At 38.3% G+C, this 19,063-nt stretch overlaps 1 non-coding gene across 1 annotated transcript; it reads right to left on the reverse strand.

Annotated features, from left to right (window-relative positions):
- Positions 1-18,114: 18,114 nt before the first annotated feature.
- Positions 18,115-18,218, reverse strand: LOC130978370 (small nucleolar RNA R71). Its single transcript, XR_009086017.1, has one exon. It is a non-coding gene; the product is annotated as a small nucleolar RNA R71 (small nucleolar RNA).
- Positions 18,219-19,063: the final 845 nt, after the last annotated feature.

Raw genomic sequence — 19,063 nt, forward strand, 5'->3', positions numbered from 1 at the left:
ACTCCATCTTTGTGGTGGAAAGAACTTTGCCAAGAAGGCATTGACTAGCTTTTCCCAAGAGTCCAGGCTTTCTTTAGGTTGAGAATCCAACCATATTCTAGCTCTGTCTCTTACAGCAAAAGGGAATAGCATCAGTCTATAGACCTCAGGGTTAACCCCATTAGTCTTGACTGTGTCACAGATTTGCAAGAATTCAGCTAAAAAACTGATGAGGATCTTCCATTGGAAGTCCATGGAACTTGCAATTCTGTTGCATTAGAGAAACTAATTGAGGCTTAAGCTCAAAGTTGTTTGCTCCAATGGCAGGGATAGAGATGCTTCTCCCATAGAAGTCGGGAGTAGGTGCAGTAAAGTCACCCAGCACCTTCCTTGCATTGTTGGCATTGTTGTTGTTTTCGGCTGCCATGGCTTCTTCTTCTTTGAAGAATTCGGTCAGGTCCTCTAAAGAGAGTTGTGCTTTGGCTTCTCTTAGCTTTCTCTTCAAGGTCCTTTCGGGTTCAGGATCAGCTTCAACAAGAATGCCTTTGTCTCTGCTCCTGCTCATATGAAAGAGAAGAGAAAAAGAAAATGTGGAATCCTCTATGTCACAGTATAGAGATTCCTTGAAATGTCAGAGGAAAAGAGAAATAGAAAGAAGAAGGGGAAGAAGAATTCGAACTTTAATTAGATAAGGTTCGAATTGTGCATTTAGAAGGAGTGGTACTCCATAAATAGAAGGATGTGAGAAGGAGGGAAGAGGATTTTCGAAAATTCAATTAAAAGATTTTGAAAACATTTTGAAAATTTGATTGATAATTTTCGAAAATTGAAAGTGGAAGAGAAATCAAGTGATTTTTGAAAAAGATTTTGAAATTAGAAACTAAAAAGATTTGATTGAAAACTAATTTGAAAAAAATATGATAAAAAAATATGATTGAAAGGTTATTGTCTTAAAAAGATGTGATTGAGAAGATATGATTTGAAAACCATTTTAAAAGATATGTTTTGAAAATTATTTTAAAAGATTTGATTTGGAAAATTAGTGACTTGCCTAACAAGAAAAGATATGATTCAAACATAAAACCTTCCTTAACAGAAAAGGCAAAAAATGTTCGATCAAATCATTAATTGTTAGTAAGTATCTTTGAAAGGAAAGAAATTAATTTTGAAAACATTTGAGTGAAAAGATTTGATTTGAAAAAGATTTGATTTTGAAAAACTTGAAAAAAATTGATTTGAAAACAAAATCTTCCCCCTAGCACCATCCTGGCGTTAAACGCCCAGAATGGTATACATTCTGGCGTTTAACGCCCAAAATGCTACCTTTTTGGGCGTTAAACGCCCAACCAGGTGCCCTGGCTGGCGTTTAAACGCCAGTCTGCCTTCTTCATTGGGCATTTTTGAATGCTCAGCTTTTTCTGTATAATTCCTCTGTAGTGTGTTCTGAATCTTCAATCCCTTGTATCATTGACTTGAAAAGACACAAATTAAAAATATTTTTGGATTTTTAATAATTAAAACGCAACAAGAATCAAATAACAATGCATGCAAGACACCAAACTTAGCAGTTTGTATACTACTGACACTAATGAACTGAAAATGCATATGAGACACACAAAATACTCAAGTCAATAGAATTCAAAGATCAGAGCAAGTGAATCATCAAGAACATCTTGAAGATCACTAAGACATATGAATGCATGCAATTGACACCAAACTTAGGATGGGACACTAGACTCAAACAAGAAATATTTTTGAATTTTATGATTTTTTTATTTTTTAATTTTTTTGTGTTTTTCGAAAATTAAGTGGAAAAAGAAGGTATCAAAATTCTTAATGAGAATTCCAGGAATCAGTGCAATGCTAGTCTAAGACTCCGGTCCAGGAATTAGACATGGCTTCACAGCCAGCCAAGCTTCCAAAGAAAGCTTCGGTCCAAAACATTAGACATGACCAAAGGTCAGCCAAGCCTTAGCAAATCACTGCTCCAAAAGCAAGATTGATACGAAATCAACAAGCTCTTGTGGTGATAAGTTGAAACCTCGGTCCAATCAGATTAGACATGGCTTCTCAGCCAGCCAGATTTCAACAAATCATCATGAAACTCTAGAATTCATCTTCAAGAATTTCGAAAAAAATACCTAATCTAAGCAACAAGATGAACCGTCAGTTGTCCAGCCTGAACAATCCCGGGCAATAACACCAAAAATTTGATGTTGTTGCCGGATCTTGGCACTGATGTTACCAAAGGCTTGCTCAAAACTAGAACAATCCCCGGCAACGGCGCCAAAAACTTGGTGCGCGAAATTGTGAACTATACTTTTTCACAACTCTCATAATCCCTGGTAATGGCTCCAAAAACTTGGTGCGCTCAATACCATGGCATTACACAACTTCGCACAACTAACCAGCAAGTGCACTGGGTCGTCCAAGTAATAAACCTTACGTGAGTAAGGGTCGATCCCACGGAGATTGTTAGTATTGAAGCAAGCTATGGTCATCTTGTAAATCTTAGTCAGGCAAACTCAGATATATATGGTGATGAACGAAAATAACATAAAAGATAAAGATAGTGATACTTATGTAATTCATTGGTAGGAACTTCAGATAAGCGCATGAAGATGCCTTCCCTTCCGTCTCTCTGCTTTCCTACTGTCTTCATCCAACCCTTCTTACTCCTTTCCATGGCAAGCTCGTATAGGGTCTCACTGTTGTCAGCAGCTACCTCCCATCCTCGCAGTGAAAGCTAATGCACACACTCTGTCACAGTGCTGCCAATCACCGGTGTGGTTCCCTCCCCTACCGGAATAGAATAACTCTTTTGCGTCTGTCACTAACGCCCAGTAGGTTACAGGTTTGAAGCACGTCACAGTCATTCAATCATTGAATCCTACTCAGAATACCACAGACAAGGTTAGACCTTCCGGATTCTCTTGAATGCTGCCATCAGTTCTTGCCTATACCACGAAGACTCTGATCTCACGGAATGGTTGGCTCGTTTGTCAGGCGAGCACTCGGTTGTCAGGCGATCAACCATGCATCGTGCAATCAGGAATCCAAGAGATATTCACCAAGCCTCAAATGCTTGTAGAACAAGAGTGGTTGTCAGTCACTTTGTTCATGAGTGAGAATGGTGATGGGCGTCAATCATCACCTTCATCATGTTGAAGAACAAGTGATATCTTGGATAAAGAACAAGCGGAATTTGAATGAAAGAACAATAGTAATTGCATTAATACTCGAGGTACAGCAGAGCTCCACACCTTAATCTATGGTGTGTAGAAACTCCACCGTTGAAAATACATAAGCATAAGGTCTAGGCATGGCCGAATGGCCAGCCTCCCAATGATCTAAGAACTAAAATGTCCAAAGATGATCTAGAGATCTAAAAGTGATCAAAAGATTTCTATACAATAGTAAAAGGTCCTACTTATAAGAAACTAGTAGCCTAGGGTGTACAGAAATGAGTAAATGACATAAAAATCCTCTTCCGGGCCCACTTGGTGTGTGCTTGGGCTGAGCAATGAAGCAATTTCGTGTAGAGACTCTTCTTGGAGTTAAACGCCAGCTTTGGTGCCAGTTTGGGCGTTTAACTCCCATTTGGGTGCCAGTTCCAGCGTTTAACGCTGGGATTCCTTGAGGTGACTTTGAACGCCGGTTTGGGCCATCAAATCTTGGGCAAAGTATGGACTATTATATATTGCTGGAAAGCCCAGGATGTCTACTTTCCAACGCCGTTGAGAGCGCGCCAATTGGGCTTCTGTAGCTCCAGAAAATCCGCTTCGAATGCAGGGAGGTCAGAATCCAACAGCATCTGCAGTCCTTTTTGGTCTCAGGATCAGATTTTTGCTCAGGTCCCTCAATTTCAGCCAGAAAATACCTGAAATCACAGAAAAACACACAAACTCATAGTAAAGTCCAGAAAAGTGAATTTTAATTAAAAACTAATAAAAATATACTAAAAACTAACTATATCATATCAAAAACATACTAAAAACAATGCCAAAAAGTATACAAATTATCCGCTCATCAATACACCATGCCATTTTCGTCTTCCTTGGGAGGTTGTGCACACTCTTTTATAATTTTAGTTTCATGTCCAATGGGAGAGGATTCCATTGTAGAGTGAAATTCATCCATGATGGAGCCCATCTCTTGATAAGCTTCTTCCAAATCTCTAGCGATAGTATGCCTTGGAGGTTGCGCACCCTCCTCAACATTGATATCAAGCTTCTTGGAAGGGTGCTCCATGGTGCTACATTCCCATGGACTGTCAACATCTCCTAAATCTTCAACCACTTCTTCCTTTTCTTCAATGATCATAGGCTCCTCCAAATATTCTAACACAAAATTTGACTCCTCCTTTTCCACCGAATTTTTCAATTTCTCCTTCATACTTTGCTCTTCTTTTGACCTTTCACATGTGGTTACCGAATTGCCTTGAGTCTTCAAACATTGGTGGGCTAGAGTATGCACCACCTTAGTCAAATTGGTCACAAACTCAAGTGTATCCCGCTTCATGGCTTCTTGTCCTTGAAGTAACAAAGTGAGAGGATCGTCTATTGGGGCTTGTGATGGGTGAGAAGGTTCATTATTTTGGAGAGAGGGTTCATAATAGGAAGGTGGTTCTTCTTGGTAAGGTTGTGGAGATTGTGTGTATTGAGGTGGTTCTTGGTAGTAATCTTGATAGGGTTGTGGTGGTTCTAAGGGTTTTTGCTCATAATGGTCATAAAAATATGGTATGGATGATTGGTCATATGATGGATATGGATCATAGGAAGGTGCTTGGTATGGAGAGGCTTGTGAGTATGGTTGAGGTTCATGTTGAGGATGAGATTCATAGGCATATGGTGGTGGTTCTTGAAAGTCACAAGGTGATTCACCATAGCCATTGGATTGGTATGCATCATAGAATGGCTCTTCTTCATAGTGCATTGGTGGAGGTTGTTGCCATGAGGATTGATCATATGCATATGGCTCCTCCCACCTTTGATTGTCCCATCCTTGATACACATCCTGATGAGCAGATAATTTATACGCTTTTTGGCATTGTTTTTAGGTAGTTTTTAGTAAGTTCAAGCTACTTTTAGGGATGTTTTCATTAGTTTTCATGTTAAATTCACATTTCTGGACTTTACTATGAGTTTGTGTGTTTTTCTGTGATTTCAGGTAATTTCTGGCTGAAATTGAGGGACTTGAGCAAAACTCTGAAAAAGGCTGACAAAAGGACTGTTGATGTTGTTGGAATCTGACCTCCCTACACTCGAAATGAATTTTCTGGAGCTACAAAACTCCAAATGGCGCGCTCTCAACGGCGTTAGAAAGTAGACATCCAGAGCTTTCCAGCAATATATAATAGTCTATACTTTATTCGGAAATTGACGACGTAACTTGGCGTTTAACGCCAAGTATATGCTGCTGTCTGGAGTTAAACGCCAGAAAAACGTCATGATCCGGAGTTGAACTCCCAAAACACGTCATAACTTGGAGGTCAACTCCAATAAAAGCCTCAGCTCGTGGATTGATCAAGCTCAACCCAAGCATACACCAAGTGGGCCCCGGAAGTGGATTTATGCATCAATTACTTACTCATGTAAACCCTAGGAGCTAGTTTATTATAAATAGAACTTTTTACTATCATAATCGCATCCTGGATTGTATTTTGAATCCTGTGATCACGTTTTGGGGGCTGGCCATTCGGCCATGCCTGAACCTTTCACTTATGTATTTTCAACGGTGGAGTTTCTGCACACCATAGATTAAGGGTGTGGGGCTCTGCTGTACCTCAAGTTTCAATACAATTACTATTACTTTCTATTCAATTCTCTTTTATTCTTATTCCAAGATATACGTTTCACTTCAACTTGATGAATGTGATGATCCGTGACACTCATCATCATTCTCACCTATGAACGCGCGTGATTGACAACCACTTCCGTTCTACCTTAGGCCGGGCGCATATCTCTTAGATTCCCCAACAGAATCTTCGTGGTATAAGCTAGATAGATGGTGGCATTCATGAGGATCCGGAAAGTCTAAACCTTGTCTGTGGTATTCCGAGTAGGATTCTGGGATTGAATGACTGTGACGAGCTTCAAACTCGCGATTGCTGGGCGTGATGACAAGCGCAAAAGGATCAATGGATCCTATTCCAACATGATCGAGAACCAACAGCTGATTAGCCGTGCTGTGACAGAGCATAGGAACGTTTTCACTGAGAGGATGGGATGTAGCCACTGACAACGGTGATGCCCTACATACAGCTTGCCATGGAAAGGAGTAAGAAGGATTGGATGAATGTAATAGGAAAGTAGATATTCAAGAGGAGCACAGCATCTCCATACACTTATCTGAAATTCCCACTATTAATTTACATAAGTATCTCTATCCTATTTTATTTTCTGTTTATTTTTATTAATCATATTTGATTTTCTAAATTCCATAATTTTATCCTCCTGACTGAGATTTACAAGATGACCATAGCTTGCTTCATACCAACAATCTCTGTGGGATCGACCCTTACTCACGTAAGGTATTACTTGGACGACCCAGTGCACTTGCTGGTTAGTTGTGCGGAGTTGTGAATTGAATTTTAGACACCGTGATATTGAGCACCAAGTTTTTGGAGCCATTACCGGGGATTGTTTCGAGTTAGAAAAGAATGAATCACAATTTCGTCCACCACATCCTCATTGTAGCTCTCATTCCCTACAACATAGTTGGAACCAAACTCATAGCCAAAGTGAGAATTCATGGTGGAAAAGCAAAAATAAAACTAACAAAATCTAGTAAACAAGCAAAAGACAAGCTATTTACAATATTCACATATGTACAATAACCAATAACATAACACCATTGCAAATCCCCGGCAACGGCGCCATTTTGATGATTAGATTTTTGACGGTTTAGAATTTCACTAATGAAATCTCGTTGTAAAGTATAGTTTCTAAACCAAACAATAATCCTTTCATACAAAAAGTTGTTTGTCACTTGTACAAACCCCTAAAATTTATAAACTGAAGTATTGGACCTCGGGTCGTTCTCCCTAGGATTTACAATAAAGTGTCTTGTTATTGGTTGTGAGTTATTTTGGGGTTTTGGATAAGAAGCATGAAAATTAAATGGTAATGAAAATAAACTAACAACTAACAAAGCTCTTGGCAAGATGTGAGAACTAGAAATCCTATCCTAGTTACCTTTCTCAATTGTGATGAGAATTGTTCATTGCTACCACTTAGTTAACCTCTAACTATGGAGGAAAGTCAAGTGGATGAATCAATTTGATTCCTCAAGTCCTAATCAACTCCTAAAGGAATGACTAGCTTTAGAGGCATTCAAATCAATTAGCAACTTCTAATTATCAATCAACAAAAAAATTAGATAACTCAAGAGTCACTAACTACTCTACCTAGGCCAAGAGGAACAAAATCTACACTAAAATCCAACCAAGCATTTTATCAAACACTTGAAAGGCACAAATGGAAAACATAGTAAATCAACAACAAGAATGAAATCTAACAACAATTATTGCAAAGAATTAACAACAACAATTAAAAGAAACACATTTATTATGAATTACCTTTATTGAATTGAAAGAGAGTAGAGAGAACAATACTAGATCTATAACAAAATACAAGAACAACATAAGAAAGATTATAACAAAAGAATGGAAGAAGAATGAATGTAACTACAAGGAATTGAGATGTAGAAGTAGAAGAAAGCAAAGATTAAAACCTAGATCTAAGAACTAAACCTAATCCTAATTCTAGAGAGAAGTGAGAGCTTCTCTCTCTAAAACTCTAAACTAATCCTAAGTGTATTCACTATGCTTCCTAATTGACTTACTAACTAATGAATGATTCATTGATCTTAATCCTTCATCCTTTTATTCCTTTCCCTTAGCAATTGGCGCTAAAAATGGGTGCAGAAACCCTCTCAAATCGCCAGGCACGTGTTGCCTTAATGAGGTCATGTGCCGTCATCGACGCGTGCGCGCACGGTACGCGTGCGCGTCCCTGGCTTGTTTCGCAATGTGCGCGCGAGCGCCTTGTGCGCGTGCGCGTGCATGGCCTAGATCAATTCTTTGGCTTTTTGTGCTTCTCTCCACTTGCATGCTTCCTTCCTTGCTCCTTTGATCCGTGCCCAACCTATTTCATCATGAGATTACTAGCAAACACATCAAGGCATCTTATGGAATCAAAGAAGAACTAGAATTTATCAAAATAAGGCTTAAAAAGCATGTTTTTACACTTAGGCACAAATACGGGAGAGATTACAAAACCATGCCAATTCATAGGTTAAATGCGAGAAAAGGTTATCAAAATACCCTAAATTCAATACAAGATAAACCTTCAAAATGGGGTTTATCATACGGCGATTTCCTAGTTGCCACCTACAGCTGGTGGATCAACCGGTTGCTGCGTGCTCTTTTTCCCACTTCCATTTTTGCTTATGACAAAACATCTTGAAAATAGAAAACAGGATAAGAAAACAAGTAAATACAAAAGCAAGGAAGCCTAAATTGTTGGAATGAGGTAATGATCGCTAGAAATTAGTGAGTGAATTAGTGTGACATTGAAGAAAAGAGTGTGTGAGTTCTAAATTGTGCGCGGTTTAGATCATATGCACACTAACATAAAAAGCTTTGTCACAATTTACACAAAAGAAGAATGCACTTCACCCATTCTAGTGTGCTTGAAATACTCTAAACTCGTAGGTTAAGACAACCAAATAAGCAATAAAGAAGCATGAAAGCATTTCAAGCCTAAAATCAAGCAATTGTGAATTGGATAAGGAATGGACATTGATTGATGTGCAAGAGAACTAAATGGACCAAATGATATATAAAACTTACACATCAATCAATGACACACTTTGAATTTGGGCGCATATCACCTAGTGGACATAAGATGGGGAACATGATTGCTATGCAATGTAGTAAAAGAGAACTAGAAGTGAAACGTCAATCACATAGCAAGCATGGTTCATATAGCTTGAGAATTTCAAAAGGAAGTCCCTATGTGAGCTTCTAATCCAATTTCACAAAAGAAACATTATGCCAAAATGACTAGTCTCAAATATGTGTAGAGCACATAAGTAGACAATTAATGCTCAATCATGTTATTAAGGCGTAAGCATAACATATAGATACATATGATCAAGAAACACAATGCATTAAGATAAATGCACAACATCCATAAAAAAATTGCCTAATCAAAGAAAAGGATTCAAATCACATGGTGGCCAAATTATGCAATTCAAAAAGATTTAAGAAGCTTGAGGGCAATTTTCATTCACTTGGTATTCACAAATGTTAAACATGAAAAGTTCGAAACCAAGTAACCCAATATAATTAACCTCAATAATAAAAATCAAACAATAGGAATTAGCAACAATGATGTTGAAATAACATCTTATCATCATTCAGCAGCAATAATCAGCAAACAATATTAACAATCCAACACTTATAATGAAAAACAGAAAATTACACATAAACTAGACTAACTAAATGACTAACAAACTAACAAAAAAGAATGGTATTAAATGGTGATTGGTAGTGTTGGATGGTGGTTGAAGAGTGGAAAGAAGAGAAAAGAAGAGAGAAGAAGGAAAGAAATGGAAAGAGGGAGAAGAAAAGAAGGTGGATGGAATAAGGGCAATCGAGCGACGCGTAAGCGTGGAGGGGTGAAATCGCTTTGACGCGTACGCGTGACGGGTTATTCAGAGGGGCGACACGTACGCGTGGGCTGACGTGTACGCATGGGTGGATTTTGTGATAAAGTCACAATTCCAGCCCAAAACTCGCACAACTCTCGGGTTTTTGTATGGGAGGTGAAAATTTTGGATCCACGCGTACGCGTGGGTGATGCGTACGCGTGGATGGTAGAAAAGCTTGGGGTCACGTGTGCGCGTGGGTGACGCGTACGCGTGGGTTGATGCTCTATTTTTCAAAATTTTTCTAAGTTCTTGCACCAAACCAAGCATTCCAAATCTCCAAACAGCTACCAAAACACCATAAAACCTTATTCAACATACTAAACACCCAAATAAACTCAACAAACTAAACAAAACATGAAATCAAACTAATTCTTACCAACATGTACAAAAGAGAAAAATAAAAAGATGTTACCATGGTGGGGTGTCTCCCACCTAGCACTTTTATTTTAAGTCCTTAAGTTGGACATTTTGGCGAGCTTGGTGCACGAAATTGTGATCTCTACTTTTCACAACTCAAATAATCCCCGGTAATGAATCCAAAAACTTGGTGCTCAATACCATGGTATAAACATAATTTCACAACTTTGCACAACTAACCAGCAAGTGCACTGGGTCGTCCAAGTAAAAAACCTTACGCGAGTAAGGGTCGATCCCACGGAGATTGTTGGTATGAAGCAAGCTATGGTCACCTTGTAAATCTCAGTCAGGCAGATTCAAATGGTTATGGATGATATATGAATAAAAAATAAAGATAAAGATAGAGATACTTATGTAATTCATTGGTGAGAATTTCAGATAAGCGTATGGAGATGCTTTGTCCCTTCCGTCTCTCTGCTTTCCTACTGTCTTCATCCAATCCTTCTTACTCCTTTCCATGGCAAGCTGTATGTTGGGCATCACTGTTGTCAGTGGCTACAGTCCCGTCCTCTCAGTGAAAATGTTCAACGCACCCTGTCACGGCACGGCTAATCATCTGTCGGTTCTCAATCAGGTTGGAGTAGAATCCATTGATTCTTTTGCGTCTGTCACTAACGCCCAACCTTCAGGAGTTTGAAGCTCGTCATAGTCATTCAATCATTGAATCCTACTCAGAATACCACAGACAAGGTTTAGACCTTTCGGATTCTCTTGAATGCCGCCATCAATTCTAGCTTATACCACGAAGATTCCGGTTAAAGAAATCCAAGAGATAAACATTGAAGCCTTGTTTGCTTGTAGAACGGAGGTGGTTGTCAGGCACACATTCATAAGTGAGAATGATGATGAGCGTCACATAATCATCACATTCATCATGTTCTTGGGTACGAATGAATATCTTAGAACAGGAATAAGCTGAATTGAATAGAAGAACAATAGTAATTGCATTAATACTCGAGGTACAGCAGAGCTCCACACCTTAATCTATGGTGTGTAGAAACTCCACCGTTGAAAATACATAAGAACAAGGTCTAGGCATGGCCGTGAGGCCAGCCCCCTAAAATGTGATCAAAAGATTCAAAGATCTAAAGATGAAAATACAATAGTAAAAGGTCCTATTTGTAGAGAACTAGTAGCTTAGGGTTTACAAAGATGAGTAAATGACATAAAAATCCACTTCCGGGCCCACTTGGTGTGTGCTTGGGCTGAGCATTGAAGCTTTCATGTGTAGAGACTTTTCTTGGAGTTAAACGCCAGCTTTTGTGCCAGTTTGGGAGTTTAACTCCCATTCTTGTGCCAGTTTTGGCGTTTAACGCCGGGCAGTTTTGAGCTGATTTGGAACGCCGGTTTGGACCATCAAATCTTGGGCAAAGTATGGACTATTATCATTTCTGGAAATCCCAAGATGTCTACTTTCCAACGCCATTGAGAGCGCGCCAATTGGGCTTCTGTAGCTCCAGAAAATTCACTTCGAGTGCAGGGAGGTCAAAATCCAACAGCTTCTGCAGTCCTTTTCAGCCTCTGAATCAGATTTTTGCTCAGATCCCTCAATTTCAGCCAGAAAATACCTGAAATCACAGAAAAATACACAAACTCATAGTAAAGTCCAGAAAAGTGAATTTTAACTAAAAACTAATAAAAATATAATAAAAACTAACTAAAACATACTAAAAACATACTAAAAACAATGCCAAAAAGCGTATAAATTATCCGCTCATCACAACACCAAACTTAAATTGTTGCTTGTCCCCAAGCAACTGAAAATCAAATAATATAAAAAGAAGAGAATATGCAATAAATTCCAAAAACATCTATGAAGATCAGTATTAATTAGATGAGCGGGGCTTTTAGCTTTTTACCTCTGAACAGTTTTGGCATCTCACTTTATCCTTTGAAATTCAGAATGATTGACTTCCATAGGAACTCAGAATCCAGATAGTGTTATTGATTCTCCTAGTTAAGTATGATGATTCTTGAACACAGTTACTTTATGAGTCTTGGCCGTGGCCCAAAGCACTATGTCTTCCAGTATTACCACTGGATACATACATGCCACAGACACATAACTGGGTGAACCTTTTCAGATTGTGACTCAGCTTTGCTAGAGTCCCTAATTAGAGGTGTCCAGGGTTCTTAAGTACACTCTTTTTGCCTTGGATCACAACTTTATTTCTTTCTTTTTCTTTTTTTTTGAATATTCACTGCTTTTTCTTGCTTCAAGAATCATTTTTATGATTTTTCAGATCCTCAGTAACATGTCTCCTTTTTCATCATTCTTTCAAGAGCCAACCATTCATGAACAACAAATTCAAAAGACATATGCACTGTTTAAGCATACATTCAGAAAACAAAAGTGTTGCCACCACATCAAAATAATTAATCTGTTATAAAATTCAAAATTCATGCAATTCTTCTTTTTTTCAATTAAGAACATTTTTCATTCAAGAAAGGTGATGGATTCATAGGACATTAATAACTTTAAGGCATAGACACTAAGACACTAATGATCATAAGACACAAACATAGATAAACATAAGCATTAAAATTCGAAAAACAGGAAAATAAAGAACAAGGAAATTAAAGAATGGGTCCACCTTAGTAATGGCGGCTTGTTCTTCCTCTTGAAGATCTTATGGAGTGCTTGAGCTCCTCAATGTCTCTTCCTTGTCTTTGTTGCTCCTCTCTCATGATTCTTTGATCTTCTCTAATTTCATGGAGGAGAATGGAATGTTCTTGGTGCTCCACCCTTAGTTGTCCCATGTTGGAACTCAATTCTCCTAGGGAGGTGTTGATTTGCTCCCAATAGTTTTGTGGAGGAAAGTGCATCCCTTGAGGCATCTCAGGGATTTCATGATGAGTGGGATCTCTTGTTTGCTCCATCCTTTTCTTAGTGATGGGCTTGTCCTCATCAATGAGGGTGTCTCCCTCAATGTCAATTCCAACTGAATAACAGAGGTGACAAATGAGATGAGGAAAGGCTAACCTTGCCAAGGTAGAGGACTTGTCCGCCACCTTATAAAGTTCTTGGGCTATAACCTCATGAACTTCTACTTCCTCTCCAATCATGATGCTATGAATCATGATAGCTCGGTCTATAGTAACTTCGGACCGGTTGCTAGTGGGAATGATTGAGCGTTGGATAAACTCCAACCATCCCCTAGCCACGGGCTTGAGGTCATGCCTTCTCAGTTGAACCGGCTTCCCTCTTGAATCTCTCTTCCATTGAGCGCCTCTTCACATGTCTATGAGGACTTGGTCCAACCTTTGATCAAAGTTGACCCTTCTAGTGTAAGGGTGTTCATCTCCTTGCATCATGGGCAAGTTGAATGCCAACCTTACATTTTCTGGACTAAAATCTAAGTATTTCCCCCGAACCATTGTAAGCCAATTCTTTCGGTTTGGATTCACACTTTGATCATGGTTCTTGGTGATCCATGCATTGGCATAGAACTCTTGAACCATTAATATTCTGACTTCTTGAATGGGGTTGGTCAGAACTTTCCAACCTCTTCTTCGAATCTCATGTCGGATCTCCGGATATTTACTCTTTTTGAGTTTGAAAGGGACCTCGGGGATCACCTTCTTCAAGGCCACAACTTCATAGAAGTGGTCTTGATGCACCCTTGAGATGAATCTCTCCATCTCCCATGACTCGGAGGTGAAAGCTTTTGCCTTCCCTTTCCTCTTTCTAGAGGTTTCTCCAGCCTTAGATGCCATAAATGGTTATGGAAAAACAAAAAGCAATGCTTTTACCACACCAAACTTAAAAGGTTTGCTCGTCCTCGAGCAAAAGAAGAAAGAAGAGAGTAGAAGAAGAAGAATAGAGGAGATGGAGATGGCTTTGTGGTTCGGCCAAAGGGGGAGAAGTAGTGTTTAGGTTGTGTGCAAATGAAGGAGTGAAGATGGGTTTATATAGGGGTGGAGAGAGGGGTATGGTTCGGTTATGAATGGGTGGGTTTGGGAGGGAAAGTGGTTTGAATTTGAATGGTGAGGTGAGGTTTTATGAAGGGTGGATGTGAGTGGTGAAGAGAATAGTAGGATTTGATAGGTGACGGGTTTTTTGGGGAAGAGGTGTTGAGGTGATTGGTGAATGGGTGAAGAAGAAGAGAGAGGGTGGTGGGGTAGGTGGGGATCCTGTGGGGTCCACAGATCCTGAGGTGTCAAGGAAAATTCGTCCCTGCACCAAGTGGCGAGCGAAAATGCTCTCTATGCCAATTCTGGCGTTAAACGCCGGGCTAGTGCCCATTTCTGGCGTTTAACACCGGCTTCTTGCCCTTTACTGGCGTTTAACGCCAGTCTGGTGCCTGATGAGCGGATAATTTATACGCTTTTTGGCATTGTTTTAGGTAGTTTTTAGTAAGTTCAAGCTACTTTTAAGGATGTTTTCATTAGTTTTTATGTTAAATTCACATTTCTGGACTTTACTATGAGTTTGTGTGTTTTTCTGTGATTTCAGGTAATTTCTGGCTGAAATTGAGGGACTTGAGCAAAACTCTGAAAAAGGCTGACAAAAAGGACTGCTGATGCTGTTGGAATCTGACCTCCCTGCACTCAAAGTGGATTTTCTGGAGCTACAGACTTCAAATGGCGCGCTCTCAACGGTGTTGGAAAGTAGACATCCAGAGCTTTCCAGAAATATATAATAGTCTATACTTTATTCGGAAATTGACGACGTAACTTGGCGTTGAACGCCAAGTACATGCTGCTGTCTGGAGTTAAACGCCAGAAACACGTCATGATCCGGAGTTGAACGCCCAAAACACGTCATAACTTGGAGTTCAACTCCAATAAAAGCCTCAGCTCGTGGATAGATCAAGCTCAGCCTAAACATACACCAAGTGGGCCCCGGAAGTAGATTTATGCATCAATTACTTACTCATGTAAACCCTAGGAGCTAGTTTATTATAAATAGAACTTTTTACTATCATAATCTCATCCTGGATTGTATTTTGAATCCTGTGATCACATTTTGGGGGCTGGCCATTTGGCCATGCCTAAACCTTTCACTTATGTATTTTTAACGGTGGAGTTTCTGCACACCATAGATTAAGGGTGTGGAGCTCTGCTGTACCTCAAGTTTCAATACAATTATTATTACTTTCTATTCAATTCTCTTTTATTCTTATTCCAAGATATACGTTGCACTTCAACTTGATGAATGTGATGATCCGTGACACTCATCATCATTCTCACCGATGAACGCGCGTGATTGACAACCACTTCCGTTCTACCTTAGGCCGGGCGCATATCTCTTAGATTCCCCAACAGAATCTTCGTGGTATAAGTTAGATAGATGGCGGCATTCATGAGGATCCGGAAAGTCTAAACCTTGTCTATGGTATTTCGAATAGGATTCTGGGATTGAATGACTGTGACGAGCTTCAAACTCCTGAAGGCTGGGCGTGATGACAAACGCAAAAGAATCAAGGGATTCTATTCCAACCTGATTGAGAACCGACAGATGATTAGCCGTGCCGTGACAGAGCATAGGACCATTTTCACTGAGAGGATGGGATGTAGCCATTGACAACGGTGATGCCCTACATACAGCTTGCCATGGAAAGGAGTAAGAAGGATTGAAGGAAGAGTGAGTAGTGAAGTAGAGTTTCAAGAGGAACACAGCATCTCCATACACTTATCTGAAATTCCCACTATTAATTTACATAAGTATTTCTATCCCTTTTATTTCTTTTTATTATTAGTTTTTCGAAACCATAAACCAATTTAATCTGCCTAACTGAGATTTACAAGGTGACCATAGCTTGCTTCATACCAACAATCTCCGTGGGATCGACCCTTACTCACGTAAGGTATTACTTGGATGACCCAGTGCACTTGCTGGTTAAGTTGAACGAAGTTGTGAACCATGGTATTGGCATCATGTTTTTGGCGCCATTACCAGGGAATGAAAAGCAATGAATTTTGCAAAATGGAATAACACATGAATAACAATTTCGTCCACCAAGTTTTTGGCGCCGTTGCCGGGGATTGTTCGAGTATGGACAACTGACGGTTCATCTTGTTGCTCAGATTAGGTAATTTTCTTTTCAAAAATCTTTTTCAAAATTTTTCTTTTATTTTTCGTTTTTCCAAACTTTGTTTTCGAAAAAAATTAATAAAAATACAAAAAAAATCATAAAATCATAAAAATCAAAAATATTTTGTGTTTCTTGTTTGAGTCTTGAGTCAATCTTTAAGTTTGGTGTCAATTGCATGCTTTTAAAAAATTTTCTTGCATTTTTCGAAAATTCCATGCATTCATAGTGTTCTTCATGATCTTCAAGTTGTTCTTGATAAGTCCTCTTGTTTGATCTTGATGTTTTCTTGTTTTGTGTTGTTTGTTGTTTTTCATATGCATTTTTTGTTTGTTAGTGTCCATGCATTAAAGATTTCTAAGTTTGGTGTCTTGCATGTTTTCTTTGCATCAAAAAATTTTTCAAAAAAATGTTCTTGATGTTCATCATGATCTTCAAAGTGTTCTTGGTGTTCATCTTGACATTCATAGTGTTCTTGCATGCATCATGTTTTTGATCCAAAATTTTCATGTTTTGGGTCATAATTGTGTTTTTCTCTCTCATAATTAAAAATTCAAAAATAAAAAATATATCTTTTCCTTTTTTCTCTCCAAATTTTCGAAATTTTGGGTTGACTTGGTAAAAAATTTTCAAAATTAGTTGTTTCTTACAAGTCAAGTCAAATTTTCAATTTTAAAAATCTTATCTTTTCAAAAAATTATATCTTTTTCATTTTTTTCTATTTTTCGAAAATTTAAAAAATCTTTTTCAAAATATTTTCAAAATCTTTTTCTTATCTTTATATCATATTTTCGAAATTACACTAACAATTAATGTGATTGATTCAAAAATTTGAAGTTTGTTACTTTCTTGTTAAAAAAGGTTCAATCTTTAAGTTCTAAAATCATATATTTTAGTTTCTTGTTAGTTAAGTAATTTTAAAAATTAAATCTTTTTCAAAATATCTTTTTTCTTAAAAATCTTATCTTTTTATTTTATCTTTTTCAAAATTTGATTTCAAAATATCTTATCTAACTTCTTATCTTCTTATCTTTTTCAAATTTGATTTTAATATCTTTTTCAATCAACTAACTAACTTTTTGTTTGTTTCTTATCTTTTTCAAAACCACCTAACTACTTTTCCCTCTCTAATTTTCGAAAATATCTCACCCCTTTTTCAAAAATTCTTTTTTAATTAACTAATTGTTTCATGTTTTAATTTTAATTACATCTTATCTCTAATTTTCGAAAATTACTAACCCCTTTTTAAAATTATTTTCGAATTTTCTATCCCTTCTCACTTATTCTATTTAATTATTTAATCACTAACACTTCTCTTTACCTCTCTCCATCCAATTATCCTTATCCCCTTTCTTCTTCTACTAACATAAAGGAATCTCTATACTGTGACATAGAGGATTCCTCTTTCTTTTCTTGTTTTCTTCTCTTTCATATGAGCAGGAACAGGGAAAAAGGCACTCTTGTTGAAATTGATCCTGAACCTGAAAGGACTCTGAAAAGAAAATTAAGAGAAACTAAATTACAACAATCCAGAAATAACCTTTTAGAAATTTTTGAACAAGAGAAGGAGATGGCAGCCGAAAATAATAATAATGCAAGGAGAATGCTTGGTGACTTCACAAAGCCAACGTCCAAGTTTGATGGAAGAAGCATCTCCATTCCTGCCATTGGAGCCAATAATTTTGAGCTTAAGCCTCAACTAGTTGCTTTAATGCAACAAAACTGCAAGTTTTATGGACTTCCATCTGAAGATCCTTATCAGTTTTTAACTGAGTTCTTGCAGATCTGTGAGACTGTAAAGACGAATGGAGTTGATCTTGAAGTCTACAGACTCATGCTTTTCCCTTTTGCTGTAAGAGATAGAGCTAGAATATGGTTGGATTCACAACCTAAGGATAGCCTGGACTCCTGGGATAAGCTGGTCAATGCCTTCTTGGATAAATTCTTTCCTCCTCAAAAGCTGAGCAAGCTGAGAGTAGATGTTCAAACCTTCAAACAAAAAGATGGTGAATCCCTCTATGAAGCTTGGGAAAGATACAAGCAGCTGACCAAAAGATGTCCATCTGACATGTTTTCAGAATGGACCATATTAGATATATTCTATTATGGTCTCTCTGAATTTTCGAAAATGTCATTAGACCATTCTGCAGGTGGATCTATTCACTTAAAGAAAACGCCTGAAGAGGCTCAAGAACTCATTGATATGGTTGCAAACAACCAATTCATGTACACTTCTGAGAGGAATTCCGTGAATAATGGGATACCTCAGAAGAAAGGAGTTCTTGAAATTGATGCTCTGAATGCCATATTGGCTCAGAACAAAGTGTTGACTCAACAGGTCAACATAATCTCTCAAAATCTGAATGGATGGCAACATGCATCCAACAGTACTAAAGAGGCAGCTTCTGAAGAAGCTTATGATCCTGAGAACCCTGCCATGGCAGAGGTTAATTACATGGGTGAACCTTATGGAAACACCTATAACTCATCATGGAGAAATCATCCAAATTTCTCATGAAAGGATCAACAAAAGCCTCAACAAGGCTTTAACAATGGTGGACGCAATAAGCTGAGCAATAGCAAGCCATATCTATCATCTTCTCAATAACAGACAGAGAATTCTGAACAAAACACTTCTAATTTAGCCAATCTAGTCTCTGATCTGTCAAAGGCCACTTTCAGTTTCATGAATGAAACAAGATCCTCCATCAGAAATCTGGAGGCACAAGTGGGCCAGCTGAGTAAGAAAGTCATTGAAACTCCTCCCAGTATTCTCCCAAGCAATACAGAAGAGAATCCAAAAGGAGAGTGCAAGGCCATTGATATAATCAATGTGGCCGAATGCATAAGGGAGGAGGACGACGAAAATCCTAGTGAGGAAGACCTCCTGGGACGTCTCTCAAGTAAGAAGGAGT

Source organism: Arachis stenosperma, chromosome 4 (genome assembly GCF_014773155.1).
Source record: "Arachis stenosperma cultivar V10309 chromosome 4, arast.V10309.gnm1.PFL2, whole genome shotgun sequence".
In the NCBI taxonomy this organism is placed as follows: Eukaryota; Viridiplantae; Streptophyta; class Magnoliopsida; order Fabales; family Fabaceae; genus Arachis; species Arachis stenosperma.